A 14,926-nucleotide genomic window follows, 5' to 3' on the forward strand; every position below is an offset into this window, starting at 1 on the left:
GCATAAAAAATCAGTCCCTCTAATACTCAAGAAGTGTACATGTGGCAGTAAATACGTGGCTGGAAGAAGTACTTTATGCTAACTAGTATGATAAATTTCACTCACAGAATAAGGTGATGAATCTGTGAGTAAAATCCTTAAGATCATGAAGGCAGATAATTAAACCAAGTTCTCTAATATACATTTTTGAGATAATTATGTTTTATGAAATTGGTTTGCATTTTTGATGAAAGGTAGAAACATGAATTGGTGAGCAACAGAAAGCAAAACCTTCATTCAGTGATAAATAAAGCACACACTGAGAGCTCAAGAATTTACAAGGAATACAAAGGAGGAATTTCTGGATCATGCACGGTTGATATTAGTAGATTTTTGGTAACTAAACAGAAAATTTTTGTCAATAGTCATCCAAAAAGCTGTTATAACCAACCAAGAAGTAGAATCCATTCTGCAAAATAGAACAGCTACAGTCACATCCTTTGTGCCTTTGATTCAAACCCACCGATGTTATTAACCATAGACTGATAGATGAAGCCAAAATATCGGTAAAAGAACAGAGTTTTTAACTGTGTGTAACAGAAAAAAAATGTTAAACTTACTCAGTTCTAAAGGCCTTTTCCATAATTTCTGCTAATGCAAAAGACTCCTGAGGCAACAAGACAGCTTACCTGCCAACTTTGACATTTCTATAACCAAATCAATATTTCAGGAGCCTTGTGTTATAAATCTGATGTTGATTTTAATTTCCTGAAACTAATAAATGATCCAATTAGAAAACAAACAAAAAGGTGAGAATAATTATGGTGTTTATTCTACTGAGATGATAAGGTGGGCTTGACAAGACAGAATGCTCTTTCTAAACCCGGAGTCTGTCTACACTTGCAATTGATCTTTGTATTTAAAGTTTTTTTTTTGTTGTTGTTTTGTTTTATTTTGTTTTAATGCACCAAGTTAAAATGTATTACCTTGATAGAGATGCTAAGAAGCAGTTTGCTTACAGTATCTCATACATTTCATTTTATATTCCTCTCACTGATTGCAAATTTTAAAATGCATTTGTGGATATATTATTTATGTAGAAGTAGGCCCTATGTTACAATGATTTACAGTAACATAGCTTTTAAAATCCTTTCCAAACAACTCTTTTCTCCACAGTATCATTCACAAATTGGAATTTTTGTATTATTTATTTATTTGAATGGAGAAACAACACAAAAAGTAAAGAAGGCCATTTTTTCCAGCTCTTTTTCTTTATTTGCAGGTGCAATCAAAATCAAAGACTGTGCTGGTACATGATCCTTTGATTTATTATTATTTGAAGTTTGAAGATGCATAGTTTGCAAAACCTAAAGGAAAATTTGGGGCAGAGTTTTCTTTAGACTTTGGTAAGTCCAACCTAAGGCCAGATATGTTTCCCTCAGTGCGGTTAGACATGTGGAATTAGGAAGCAGACTTTAGAAAGCACTAGGCCTTAAAGGGCTCCTCTCTAGCCTCAGTAGTTTTTTACAGGTGCATTTGTTATGTAGCTAATCTGTTGGGTTTCTTCAGAAGGAAAATAATAATAATAATAAAGCTATTGGTGAGTCATTTTAGGCTTCCTGACTGTTCCACTGTATTAATAAACTTCCAGTGAGTAGCTCTTGGATGAATCTCAGCAACATCTAGGTCTAGGGAACTCTGTTGTGGTTTCTACTTCATCTATTCCACAAGAACTTATTCTAATCTTTTCTTGTTTTTTCCATATCAAGGGTACCAAGAACTCAAAATAAAGATCCTCAGTTAAAAGCAAGATATTTCAGAAGAGTAACGAAACATACTGTGTTTGTGCCTAGTTACAGACTAAATGAGTGTACCAAAAAGCTGGTGGTTGATTATTTGATTCAAGGCACCTTGCTTTATCTGATAAATAAGAGCTGTATTGTGACATTAAGGTTTAAGTTGAAGTCTCATGGAACTTAAGTAGTTGACTTCTCATACAACATAGCAAGAAGGTTGTCTTACAATAAGGGTCCAAAGATGTTAGTGAATTTGAGGTTGGAGTCACCAAGTACCACAGTTCACATCAATGGGAGAGCAATGAAGTCACCACTAAACTCATGAAAAATAAGCCCAAAAGAGTCAGGACCTTTGTTCAGATCTGTGTTTCAGGAGATACAGAATATCCTTGCTATAATTCAGCAGTTTCCCATAATATTCTCTACCAACAAAATAAATCACACCTAACCTTAAGCATCTATGTGTTAGACATATACTGTAAACAATTCTTAAGAGTTTTCTCAGTAGGTAATAGGGACAGAGCTATCCCAGGGTGTGAAGACTTTCCATCTGCATGAGGTTTCTGTTTCAGGACTGGTTGGTACCAGTCTCTCTCCTATTCTCTGCATGTATGTCCATTCCTCCTGCATGACAGCTTCCAAATAGCTGCCTAACTATGATACAGCTAGGGCCAAATGAGATGCATCCTCACCTCTGGGAATAACAATAAAGAGTAAAAAATTGGCTTATGTGAAAAATATATATACATATATATGTTTTTATTAAAAAACAAAGCTGAGTCCATCACAGTCTGATTGCTTGTCCATCTGTTGTCCAACCCCACTCTTTATGATTTTTAGATGTTATTAATTAATTTAAACAATGTTTGTCAACTGTGTAGAAGTTTCAAAGATGTTGAATCCTGAGAATTTATTTAAAAATAAGCAGCTGAATAATGAGAATGCCCTAATTAGTCTGGACTGAGGTGCCAGTATGACTTGATGCCAAGGAGTTCATGGAAGACATAAATGTTAGTGAATGTCCAACCTAAGGGAAACCTTTGCTGAAATTCTTGCCTGATTGAACTCCATTTAGCCCACTGGAGAGCTTCCCAGGACTTCAGTAGTTTCACAAGTCACAGAACTTGTTTAATGTGCTTGGCTTTTACAAGTACAGAAGAAAACAAGAAAAAATGAACCCATAATATGAAAGTCTCAGTTTTAATTCAATAATAATAGCAGCATTGCCATTGACTTAAAAAAAAAAAAAAAAAAAACAGAGAGAGAGAGAGGGAGAGAAAGAAAAAAACCATGGAAACAAGAAAACGGATAATCTGATGTTTTGCATAGAACCATGGCTATATCTTTCCGCTGTGTTGTTTTTTGCACTCATTTGCACCAAGCAAGGTGGGAGTAGAATAAGCCTGTGCTGGGACAGAGGATGCTAACAATTTCCACCCGCTTTGCTCTCTGGTCGTGCAGAGTGCAGGGCAGTGGTGAATCAGCCCCAGAGCCCCAGCAACTCCATTCCTCAGCACTGAGGTTGCTTTAAATGTCTTCAAAGCAAGGTTTTGTGTAGCTGCATCTCAGAAAAAAAAAAAAAAAAAAAGAAAAAAAAAGAAAAAAAAAAGGCCTTGCAGTTATTGTTCTCACTGTTTTACTGTTTTTCCCTGCTGCATTGCTATGAAAATTGTTTCATTCTTATTCTAATATTGTGAGCTTCAAGAATAGATCTCCTTGCCTAGCATTCCTCTGAAAAATGAAAGAAATGCCCCTCTGCAGCAAGCTTAACACTGCTATCATCTGCATAATAAAGACAGGCTGTATGTATAGAATATGCATATACATGTATAAATTTATACTGATATACTGCCCTATGTGTGGGCACAAAGATAAACAGAGTAAGAATCACAGCAACAGAATAGGGGAGAGGCCTATAACTCAGTAACTGACATCAAGAACAGATCTCATCTGTCAAATGACTGAATTGAAAGGCTTTTATGAACATCCCTTCTCGGACAAAGTACTTTATATGTTGAAAATAAATGTGTGCATGCTGATAGTGTGTGATTTCCCCAACAATTCCATAGAAAAGTTGTTTCTCATTCTTTCAATCTTTCTCTCTTTTTTTTTTCTTTTTTTTTTTTCCCTAGCAGTTTTCTTTCACATCATCTCCCAAGACAAAAGAAAATAACTGTATTCTTAAAAATACATGTGCTAAAATTTGGATCTCAGTATGGGTAAAATTATCTACTTAGTCATGAGTTCACATGTTCTCTGCACTACTCTAAACATCTCACAAATAATTAAAAATAGTACACTTCAGAGATGTTTTTCTTCCAGATCTGCTGGGAATTTGCTTACGTGATTGTCATTTCTTTCTCTTGAGAGACGTAAAGTAAGGTAAAAATGTGTAAAAAGCTTAAAAGTTGTCAGAATTTTAGCATTGATATTATTTTCACTGGTTATCAAACATCTGCTATAAACAATGTCCATATAATCTAATTGAGAACAAAGTAATACCCAGCTACTTCATAAAGAAATTAAAAAGAATTAGCGTCTACTGGAAATGTTTGGTACATCTTGCAATTCAAAGTTTTGTCATTGTCACAGGGTCTTGATTCAGAAAGGCACTCACATATCTCACCTTATTCATGTGATTGTGCCCCAGATTAACTCAGTGGAACCACAAACGTGCTCAGGTTTCATACAGGCTTAAGAAGTTTGCTCAGTCAGAACCTTGGCAGCAAGAAGTAAATGTCCTTCAGTGTGGAATCACATTAATGACTCAAGTCAAATATTTTCAGCTAAATTCCTCTCAGAGAAGATATGATACCCTGCACTTTACAATACATCTGTTTGCAATAAAACTCTTTTCTTCTTCATCTGCTAACTTTTTCACGTATGTATTCTTATTTTTAAGCAAATTTTATCAAACTCACCCTGGGTTTCTCATATACCATTTAGTCACATTAGGATCCAGTAACCCATAACATGTAGATTCTTGTTTGAAAACAAGTTTTTCTGAATCGACATGACTTAGTGCAAGCCACATCTGACTGGAATGGACAACAGTGTTTTTCTATCACCTTGTACACCATTAAAGCATCTTTAAATCTTAATGCACAAATGCATCAGATGAAAAGGAATTAAAAATCAGGATTTATTTGCAACAGAGTCAAGTAGAGAAAATCTTTTTATTATTATTTTCTTTCTTTCTTTCTTTCTTTCTTTCTTTCTTTCTTTCTTTCTTTCTTTCTTTCTTTCTTTCTTTCTTTCTTTCTTTTTCTTTCTTTCTTTCCTTTCTCTCTCTCTCTCTTTCTCTCTTTCCTTCCTTCCTTCCTTCCTTCCTTCCTTCCTTCCTTCCTTCCTTCCTTCCTTCCTTCCTTCCTTCCTTCCTTCCTTCCTTCTTTCTTTCCTTCTTTCCTTCTTTCCTTCTGTCTTTCCTTCATTCCTTCATTCCTTCATTCCTTCCTTCTTTCCTTTTCTCTGAAGAAATGTTGGGGGAAAGCAAAACGAATAAAAGGATTGTATTTGCTTACGTTCTTTGAAGTTTTTCTTTGTAGCCAAGGGATCAGTGTGTGGAGAGGGGAGAGGGGAAAAGAAACCAAAAATAATTTAAGAAAACACTGAGTCCTGTCTTGGAATTATATAAAAGCATCTGCATTTGATTTAATTTTTCTTTAACGTAATGTGCTGTATAATCACTGGCTTCATCATCCCTGGGCTTGAGCTTCCTTTTAGCACAGGCTTTGGAAATTGTACCACAGAGTTTGGTGGAAGCAGAATCTGGCCCATGTTTTGTTTTAAAAATAGACCATTATGAGTTACCTCTCCCCTTTTAGGAGCTTTTTCTTTTGAGATGTTAATACGATCCTAAAAATGTAGTGTTTGCAATGCCATCAGCCTTATGCCCCATAAGCAACTGAAAGGAATCAATAATTTACCAAAAAGTTGACATTCCATAGGCTTGTCAGTTGGAAGGGTAAATAAATGGATGCAGGAGAAATGCTGCAAGATGTCAAGGGGATCGATTGCAAGACTTGTTTCAACCCCAATTCTTAACATAGGGAATGGTGAGGGAGGAAGAGTACAAGAGAGTACTCAAAGAGAGATAAACTTGCTTCTCAGTATACTTAAAGGCTGGATCTCTTTCAGAGTTTATTTTAACTATTAACCATGGACAAATAAATATTAATTGATACTATTCCTATATGGAGTCAATAAGAAAATTTCCAGCACCTTTACTAAAAGCAAAGTCAGAACAAAATATTTTAAACTTTAAGCCTGAAAATGGAAATAAAATGAGTAAAAGCAGATAAATAATAATTTGTCTCTCCTGCCATCTGGAGAACCCAAAATGTACTCTAAACATCGCTTAATTAAACCTTACCAGACTCCGGTTCAGTAAAAAAGGGAGTTATTTCTTAACTGCTATTTTAGAGAAGAGAGCCTTTGGCCTTTAATTACTATAAATTAGACAGAGGACAAGCATGGACAAGGAGGAATGAATAGCCTTTAGTCAGCCACATCTTCATGGCTCTGGAAAGTGAGGTTCTTTTTTCAGGTTCTATGGAAATGCACACAAGAGTAGAACTTGACTCTACAAGCCCTGAAGTCATAGTTAAGGATCCCTTTGTCACAGACCCAGACCCCCGGTGTCTGCAGGATTAGGGGTGAGCACTTTGCATTAGAGCTGTTTTGCTACATCAAAACTCTTTTTTTTTTTTTTTTCAAAATGTGGATTTCCCCCCCACCCCACATAGTTCTCGACGCGGTTTCAATGTACTCATCTTCCTGAGATCAGTTTTACCTGATAAAATTGCAAAGCCATTATGGCCTTATTTGTCAATTTGGTGTGTGGGGAAGAAATGCACGATTGAATGTTGAGGTTCTGCAGCTCCTCCAGCGAGTGGTGATTCATTAGGACATTATGTGGTAGGTAGTTGCATTCTGGCATGCTCTAGGCATCATGTATACCGCCGTTTGAAACAGAGCAACATAATAAATCCTTTTGTTAATAACTCTAAATGATGACTTATGCCCTGGAAATTCCTCTTCCTCCTGGCACAAACAACTATAATCTCTGTGGCACTGCAGAATGGAGTAGATACCCTAATACCTTTAGTGGAGGTGAAGCAGTATGTACCTCATTAGTAGGCCATAGATCAAACTATTAGCAATATGGTAGGAAGCAAGCTAGGATTTGGTGGGATTTATAAAAGGTCATCTGGAGACAGCATGCAAAAAAGCTTTTTGGTTCTGCAAATACCCCTAATCAACTGATTTCCCACTCAGTGGGCACAGGGAAGACATTTTATCCCATTGAGCAGAGTAGTTTGGCAATTGTGATTATGTTGGATTAAAGCTTTACATATGTCATGAAAGCTGTGGCAGTTCCTCCTGGTGAATTAACCTTAGCATTTTGTGACAGAGAAAGCCCATCAACTCATCTTTGTTTCCTTTGTTCTTTACATCTCTGCAGCATTCATAGCAGGATGGAGAGAACTAGAAAATACATCAGTATCTGCTACAAAAGAACACTGCCCTCCAATAGCCCAGAGGGTTAAATCCTTAGTCTAGGTGGTACTCGGCAACTCAGTGAAGTGTGGGACCTTCTGCTCAATGAAATATAGCTGCATTAGCCAGCTTCATCTTTATGTGAGTCTTCATGTTTGTAATATTTTTAGTGGTCTTGCTTTTTTGTGTTTAAGGAAAGGTTGGATGTGGTACTTAGGGACATTGTTTAGTGGGTAATATTGGTAGTAAGGGGACTGTTGGACTAGATGACTTTAGAGGTCTTTTCCAACGTTAATGATTCTATGATTCTCTGATTTTTAAAGCACATCTATCTCTAATATAGCAAACAAGAAGGTCAGCATTGTGTTTTTGCCATATCAAAGGGGGAACTGAGGAAGGAGGCCAACTCACCCTAAGGTCATCTTGCAAGGCTTGCAGACTCTGCATAAGTGCCACCACTCCCAAAGACCCAGGAGTTTGGTCACTGAAGGAGAAAATATTTATAATATCTTACCATGTTCCTTGCAAGGAGGCCCACTCACTGTGAGCTCCTGCTAATTACTTTGCTAAGTTCATCAAGAGAGAAGATGGCCTGTCCTGTGTGTGCATACTTTCTGGCCCTGAGAACAGCCAGGTCTCACTAGGCATCTCACAAGATTTATGCATGTTCTCTAAATGCCTCATGCATCCTTGCAGAGCAGCAGGTGCTGGTGATTATCCAACAGGAAAGGAGTAAGGTGAAGGATTCCCTGCCTAAATTCAGGTCAGAATCATCCTTATTGGTATAAAAAATTCTAAGTACCTAATGCTTTTAAAGTACACAGATTAGCTCCTGTCTATGGTCTTTGGTTCATTCCTCTCATTTTATAAAATAGCTTTAAAGATGTAGCAGAATCATAGAATCACAGAACCACAATCTAGGTTGGAAGAGACCTCCAAAATCACCTAGTCCAACCTCTGACCTAACACTAACAAGTCCTCCACTAAACCATATCACTAAGCTCAACATCTAAACGTCTTTTAAAGACCTCCAGGGATGGTGACTGGGCCACTTCCCTGGGCAGCCCATTCCAATGCCTAACAACCCTTTCAGTAAAGAAGTTCTTCTTAATATCCAACCTAAACCTCCCCTGGCGCAACTTCAGCCCATTCCCCCTCATCCTGTTACCAGGCACATGGGAGAATAGACCAACCCCCACCTTGCTACAGCCTCCTTTAAGGTACCTGTAGAGTGCAATAAGGTTGCCCCTGAGCCTCCTCTTTTCCAGACTGAACAGTCCCAGCTCCCTCAGCTGCTCTTCGTAAGACTTGTTCTCCAGACCCCTCACCAGCTTCGTTGCCCTTAACAAATGGCCAATGAAAGGAAATCTGAAACTTGGTTGCTGCTTATCTAACTTTATATTAAAACCCATATTTGGGAAATTCCTATTTAACTGGTCCCTCCAAGGTCTGGAATATTTAAGGTGTGCATAAGGCATCAAGACCTGAAGATACAGAGCTAAATTGTCACCTTATTCTAAAAAGATGCTTACAGAAATGTTTAGACAGAGTTATTTCACTGATGTCTATATCAAGAGTATGCTTTGTCATTTCAAAGGACATGAAAAGCAAGAGGGAGGAAGAGTGGTTCTCTGATATCTTTACTAGCAAGAGTAGCGTGACAGTGAGAGACAGCAGGCCTACATCAGAAAAATTGGGTTCGTTTCCTATCTAAGCCTGTTACCGAGCCTAGTTCATTTAAATCTTTCTAGGTTTCTGTTTACTCACTTGTAAAACAGAAATAATGTTATTCTGAAATTCCTTAGAACTATTTTTTTTTCTTGAAAATGACAAACCCTTTCACTTTGACAGTATCTTCCTTTTACATAACTTAGGGAAACAAGGGGTAGACTACTCATACAGTCAAAAATCAGGTATTTGATTAAAGTTAGATGATCAGAGAATAAGCAGGTTGCACCAGGGTTTAAAAGCACCTAACTTAAGAGGATGTCATTATCCAAAGAGTTTGCATTGGCCTTTAAGGCCTTTAAGGGATTTCTAGGGGTAGGAACAGCAATGTATACAGAGAAAAAGTGACATTCTCTGAGTTTGTGACAGCAAGTATTGGAATCAGTAATTCACTGTTATTTGTAAACTCAGTATTTGTGAGGTCTCTTCCCTTCCTACTCCTCAATCTCAGGCTGAGCAATACTAAGGCTGTTATGAGTCACTGTGTTATCCTCCAAGAGAAGATAGGGTGCGATTCTTTATTTTAACGGCCTACGCAGAGGTTTGCTGCTATGGCAAAATGATTGCAGTCATTACCTCCATCCACAGACCTGTTGCATTGTGCTGAACATGCAGGGCATAACCAGGGTGACTCTTGCTACAACCCTGTCTTCATATCTCCTCCTTCTCTTTCCAGGACAAAGCTATAATAAGGACAGGGTATGAAGGATGGAAGTGTGAATGTATCAAAGTATGTTCACCTGAGGTGCAAAGTGCTAAGTTTCACAGAACTTTCAACTGTCTGTCTATATGAGATAGGCAGCATGCACACCATAACATAACATGGTGTCATGCCACTTTTCCATCAGTAAAGACGTGGTTCTCAAAGGCTGTCCTGCAGTCACAAAACACCATTGCTGCTGTCATTATTGTTACTATTATTATATTAGTGTTATTATCTAGTTTATTGTTATTATCTGGTTTATTTTTAAAGTTTCTGAAATAGTGCAAGGGCTGTGCTGAAGTCCACCAAAGCAGTATTTTCATGGCACAACCTGACAATATCTGTTCCCCTGCTGGCTAGTGCTAAGAGGCTGAGTGACATCTGTGAGGGTATAAAGCTCACTGGAGCAGTGTTGGATAACCATGTAACACAAAACAATATGGGATCTGTGTTATACGATGGTGGAAACGTACCCAGTGTATCCTGGGTCTCATGCCCCACCAAGGTCCAGCTCTTCTGAAACCATACAGACAAGATCTGGTTTCTGGTAGAGCAACTATCGGCAAGGGAGGAACAAGATAGGGAGAAAAACAATCAAGCTAATGTTCTCCCAGTATCTTGCTGCAGCTCTATTCTTTATTTATCTATGGTCAGAGGAAGACTGGTGGCTTATTCAAGCAGTGTGTACGAATGAAGCTTGGGAAGGGGTACTTGCACCACTTCTGCTCAGCTCTTCCTTAATAAGATGAAGATAACACAAATTCAGAATATTTTAATATTTCAGTATAGGTTCTGCTTTGGAAGCATTCAGACAATGACTTGCTAAAGGGCCTTGCAGAGTAATTTCTCTTTCAGAAAGGGCAATTAAAACTGTAAGCTATCTTATCTCTTCACAACTTAAATTGTTTTAGGACCACAGGACAAAAATTATTGAATGGAATTTCTGAGGGATTGGTAGAAATCAATATATCTTTTTTGTTAAATGTCTTAGAATCTATTTTTCCTGCAATATAAATACATTTATAATATCACTAATACTGATAAAATATCATCTTGATAATCTATTCAAACACCTAAGAGAGCTCAGTTTATGTTCTGACATACTCTGAATTTCAGTTAAAAAATGCATTCTGGTTTAACTGCCATCAATAGCCTAATGCAATCTCAAAGAAGCAGGCACAGTCTATTCAAATATGTTTCCAATATAAGTCAGAGATTGTCAGACAAAAAAAAAAAAAAAAAAGCTTCACAATTAAAGACATAAATGTCAAGAAAAAAAAACAGGAAGGAAAAATGTGGGAAATTCTGATTTTTTGTATTACAGTTTTCTGGTTTAGGTCAATTAATCATAAATTATAATAATGTTAATAAAAATACTCTACAAAGCAGAGTTAAAGAACATGACTTTGTTCATCAAGATCTAAGAGGGTTTTTCTTTGCTGTTGAAATTTTTATTACTCACTCTTTCAGTATTCATAAGTCACTTCATTTTCTAAATATTGAGGGGAGCCACACAATCATAAGACTAAAAAAATAAAAAAGATTGTAAATTTGAGGTGTGTTCCCACATACTTAGGCATTTTCTTATATTTTAATGTATTGCTTTGTATTTGAATATTTGCAATACAAGCTTTGCAGTCTTAGGGTCTGAAGACCCATTATCACAAAAACTGAAATTCTTATGGAACAATATGACTTCAGTAAGTGAAAGTTTCTGAGCTGTGCCAGATATTCCAAATCTCAAAAGGAAATTATGAGTTACAGTCTCTGGTTGTTACTAGAAAGTGTATTTTTTAAATTTCACAATGGATCTATGTTAATAATATGTTAATAATGACGCTAATACCTTAACTGTTGACTCACCAAATAAATCTAAATCAAGGATTAAAACATTATGGAACAAATTATAGCCATTAATATAACCATTTAGATTTTTATTTTAAAGGTCAGTTAACAAGTTTCAAGCTGTCCTACCTAACAACTTAATTTTGCAAATAGAAGTGATATTTCATTCTGCTACTTCTTCTCTTGTATGACAGCATTATATTTACATAGTACTGAGGTGCAAGATGAAGACTCTGGATAACCTAGCAATTCCTAAACTGTAATACCATACCCATTCTTTGAAGCCAATATTTTTAGCAACACTCTACCCTATTTTGAAGAAATGTAAAAGTTTAAAAATATCATACTAAAAACCTATTCATGCTGTCAATGATAGCCCCATGTAAATGGAGAAAACTTGACTTCAAACGAAAAGCTTGAAAGGGCTGTGTAGGTCACAGGTACTTTCCTATTACGAAACTATTTGAAAGACTCACAACCCTCTATTTTGCCTTCTGTTAGCCCCACAAAGCAGCCTCAGTGACACAGACAGAGAAGCTGTGGCAATTTGCCCTGAACAAAAGATGTGGCTCTGATAGTGGGATCACGTAGCTCGGTAGTTTTTGTCACCATTTGTCTGTTTGTGGGAGTTCCTGTTCACCAAAAAGGGCCTTTAAATTTTTGGCTATTCTGCATATTTCCTCTCCCACTAAGCATATTACCATTGGTGGTTGTTTTTGTTTTTTGTTTTTTTTTTTTGTTGTTTTTTTTTTTGGTTAGGCCCACATGTTTATTTTGTTTTTGTTTAACTTGTGACTAGCCTTTTCCATGAGAACCAGAGAGTTTCTGGGTTAAGATAAAGAAAATAATTTTCATTTCATATTGGTAACTCCCTTATGTTCTACTTGCCTCTCTCTTGCCCCAATATTGCCTCTTTTTCTGTGATACAGTGATGTGCTAATTGGAGCTCTGATAGCGTTAATAAGAACATGTTGACGTTTCTTATTTTTCACTTTGAATTCACTTTTCTCTGAAATATTCCCAGTGAGATAATTTTGAAGTCACACTGCATATTTCTTTTTTTCCAAGAGTTTGAGAAGAAATTAATGTATTGAGAAACACAAAATTTTCTTGAATGGATTGTGAGTACCTGAAAGGTCCTTGAAATCCATTAAGATCTCAAGGATTTATTTGGAACCCATAAATGCATCTAAGAGAAGTAAGTTTCTTGAGCAAGTTTCTTGTCAGGAGCCTTCACTGTAGGATTCCTTTCCATTTGTAAATTTCTTTACAATTTCTTTTTATTTGTACACAAATCAGAAGATGAAAACTGTGGAGACTACCTGAAAAGAAAAGCCTTATACCTCCCCATTTTGAGTTAAAATGTTCAACAGAAGTCCAAGCCCATCATTAGTATGCTTGATTTGCCTCCAATCCAAAAATGTTACCTATTTCTAGACAAGATGGTGCCTAGCTTCAATTTCTAGACATTAAATATTATTATTTTTTTCTCTGCTAGATTGAATTGAACTCTGGTGCATTATTGCTCTGTGCTGCTAATGGAGGAAACATGCTGATGTTCTTAGATTGTTTTTTATATTTGTAACAGAGATGTTCTGTGGGGATAGATGGCCACTCTTGTTTCATATTTCTGTCTACCAGATACTGTACATATTTATAGAAAGCACCCAGCAAACAAATCCTCATCTTCAGAATAATTATACAAAAATAGTGTAATTCAAGTAATAAGAATGAACAAATATCTGTCCTACATACATCTCTATATAGGTATCTGTTCTCTTACAGATTTTTTAACCTACTTCAACACTGTTAAGTTCTTACATAATACATCCAAAGACACTACTTTTTTATATTAAATAAACAGCAATAAAAAAAAATCCCCATATTAAGTTCAAATCCTGATAATGGTACAATTTTATTGCTTTGTACTGAACTTTACTTTTATCAATCAGTCCAATTATGAGCTAATTCATTCTCACCAGTTTTGGAAAGGTTTTTTCTTTTTTTTTTCAAAGTCATATCTGATATTTTTGCATGTGAAATGCTTACAAAGGGAAGTTAATAAAAGAGCAGTTCATCTACATATACAAAGAAAGATCATAATATAAAAAAAAAATTGCCACATTAGAGAAGTCTAGACCTTGACTATCTGTCATATATTTTTATAGCATCTTATCATTGTGTTATCTGATTAAAAAGTGAAATGGTTAAGATAAATGAGACTTAATTAGCGGAACTGATACCTGTCTATTGCTAGTCTTAAATGTGAATCTGGGAGCTCTGATTTTCAGAAGTGGAAAGCACACAACTGCCCTCCTTCTTCCCTTTGAAATCAACGGGAGTTTTCCCTGCATTGAAAACAAATTCTCAAGGTTTCACTCAAAGCAAACTGAAACTTCTGCTGTCTACTCATCCCTTTGACCCATGAGCTAAAATCTGGGGAGACAAATGCCAGAGCTCTGAGATGGAGGGAAAAGAAGAAGAGCCTAGACTTGACTTTTAATGTGTCAGGTTGCAGAGTTCAGCAGCATGCAGAGATAAATAAGTTGTATCAGGAAGGGCTGGTACATATTATTTTCTCTCTGGATCAAGAGTGACCACAATGCAGCTCAGTTTTTTTCAGCTTTGCTTGTGGAGTAAAGTATTTACATTTGAGCTCAGGGATTAGATGGCCAGTTGCCATCGGTCTCAACTATTTCAATAGGAATGGGCTGGAGCATAACTTCCCCGCCAAACGCTCTCTGTGCAGAACAAACGATTTACCACAGAGCTTGGAGATGGGGTATTTACATTCATTTAAGTTTGGTATAAACATTTACAGAACATTAGGACAAATACCAGCATTCTCAGCTAAATGTCTGACCACAATTATTTCTGATGAATAAATGGCTTGTAGAGTGACTCTGAGTTGAGGATTTTTTCTTTCTTTTTTCCTTTCAAACCAAAGGACTTTGAAAAAACAGTGCACAGTGCAGCTAAACACACTGTACAGAGGTTCATGTAGAGTTAAAGAAAACCATAGATGTTTGAGAGATTAGGGAATGAACATCTAGATTAAACCAGTTTATGGTGTCCTTCATCTGCTGTTCTGTTTTTTCATTCAAAATCTCACCTTCAAATCTGACCCTGACAGACATGTCTAGCTCTGTGAAGATGTTTTGTGCTGAGCAAGTACTTTTTTTAACCAACAGTTATGAGCTGGCCACTGCAAAGGTACTTTTCCCACTGGAAATGGTGGCATGAGGGTTGTTGACTACAGCATGAGAGTCCATTTACTAAATATTTCTCAGAAATACCTGGCTGTGAGAATAAGAAAGCCATTCAAAGGTGTCTGAAACTGCCTGGTCTAAACTGTGCTTTTTCTGCTTACTTTTAA

Source organism: Anser cygnoides, chromosome 1 (genome assembly GCF_040182565.1).
Source record: "Anser cygnoides isolate HZ-2024a breed goose chromosome 1, Taihu_goose_T2T_genome, whole genome shotgun sequence".
Taxonomy (NCBI): Eukaryota; Metazoa; Chordata; class Aves; order Anseriformes; family Anatidae; genus Anser; species Anser cygnoides.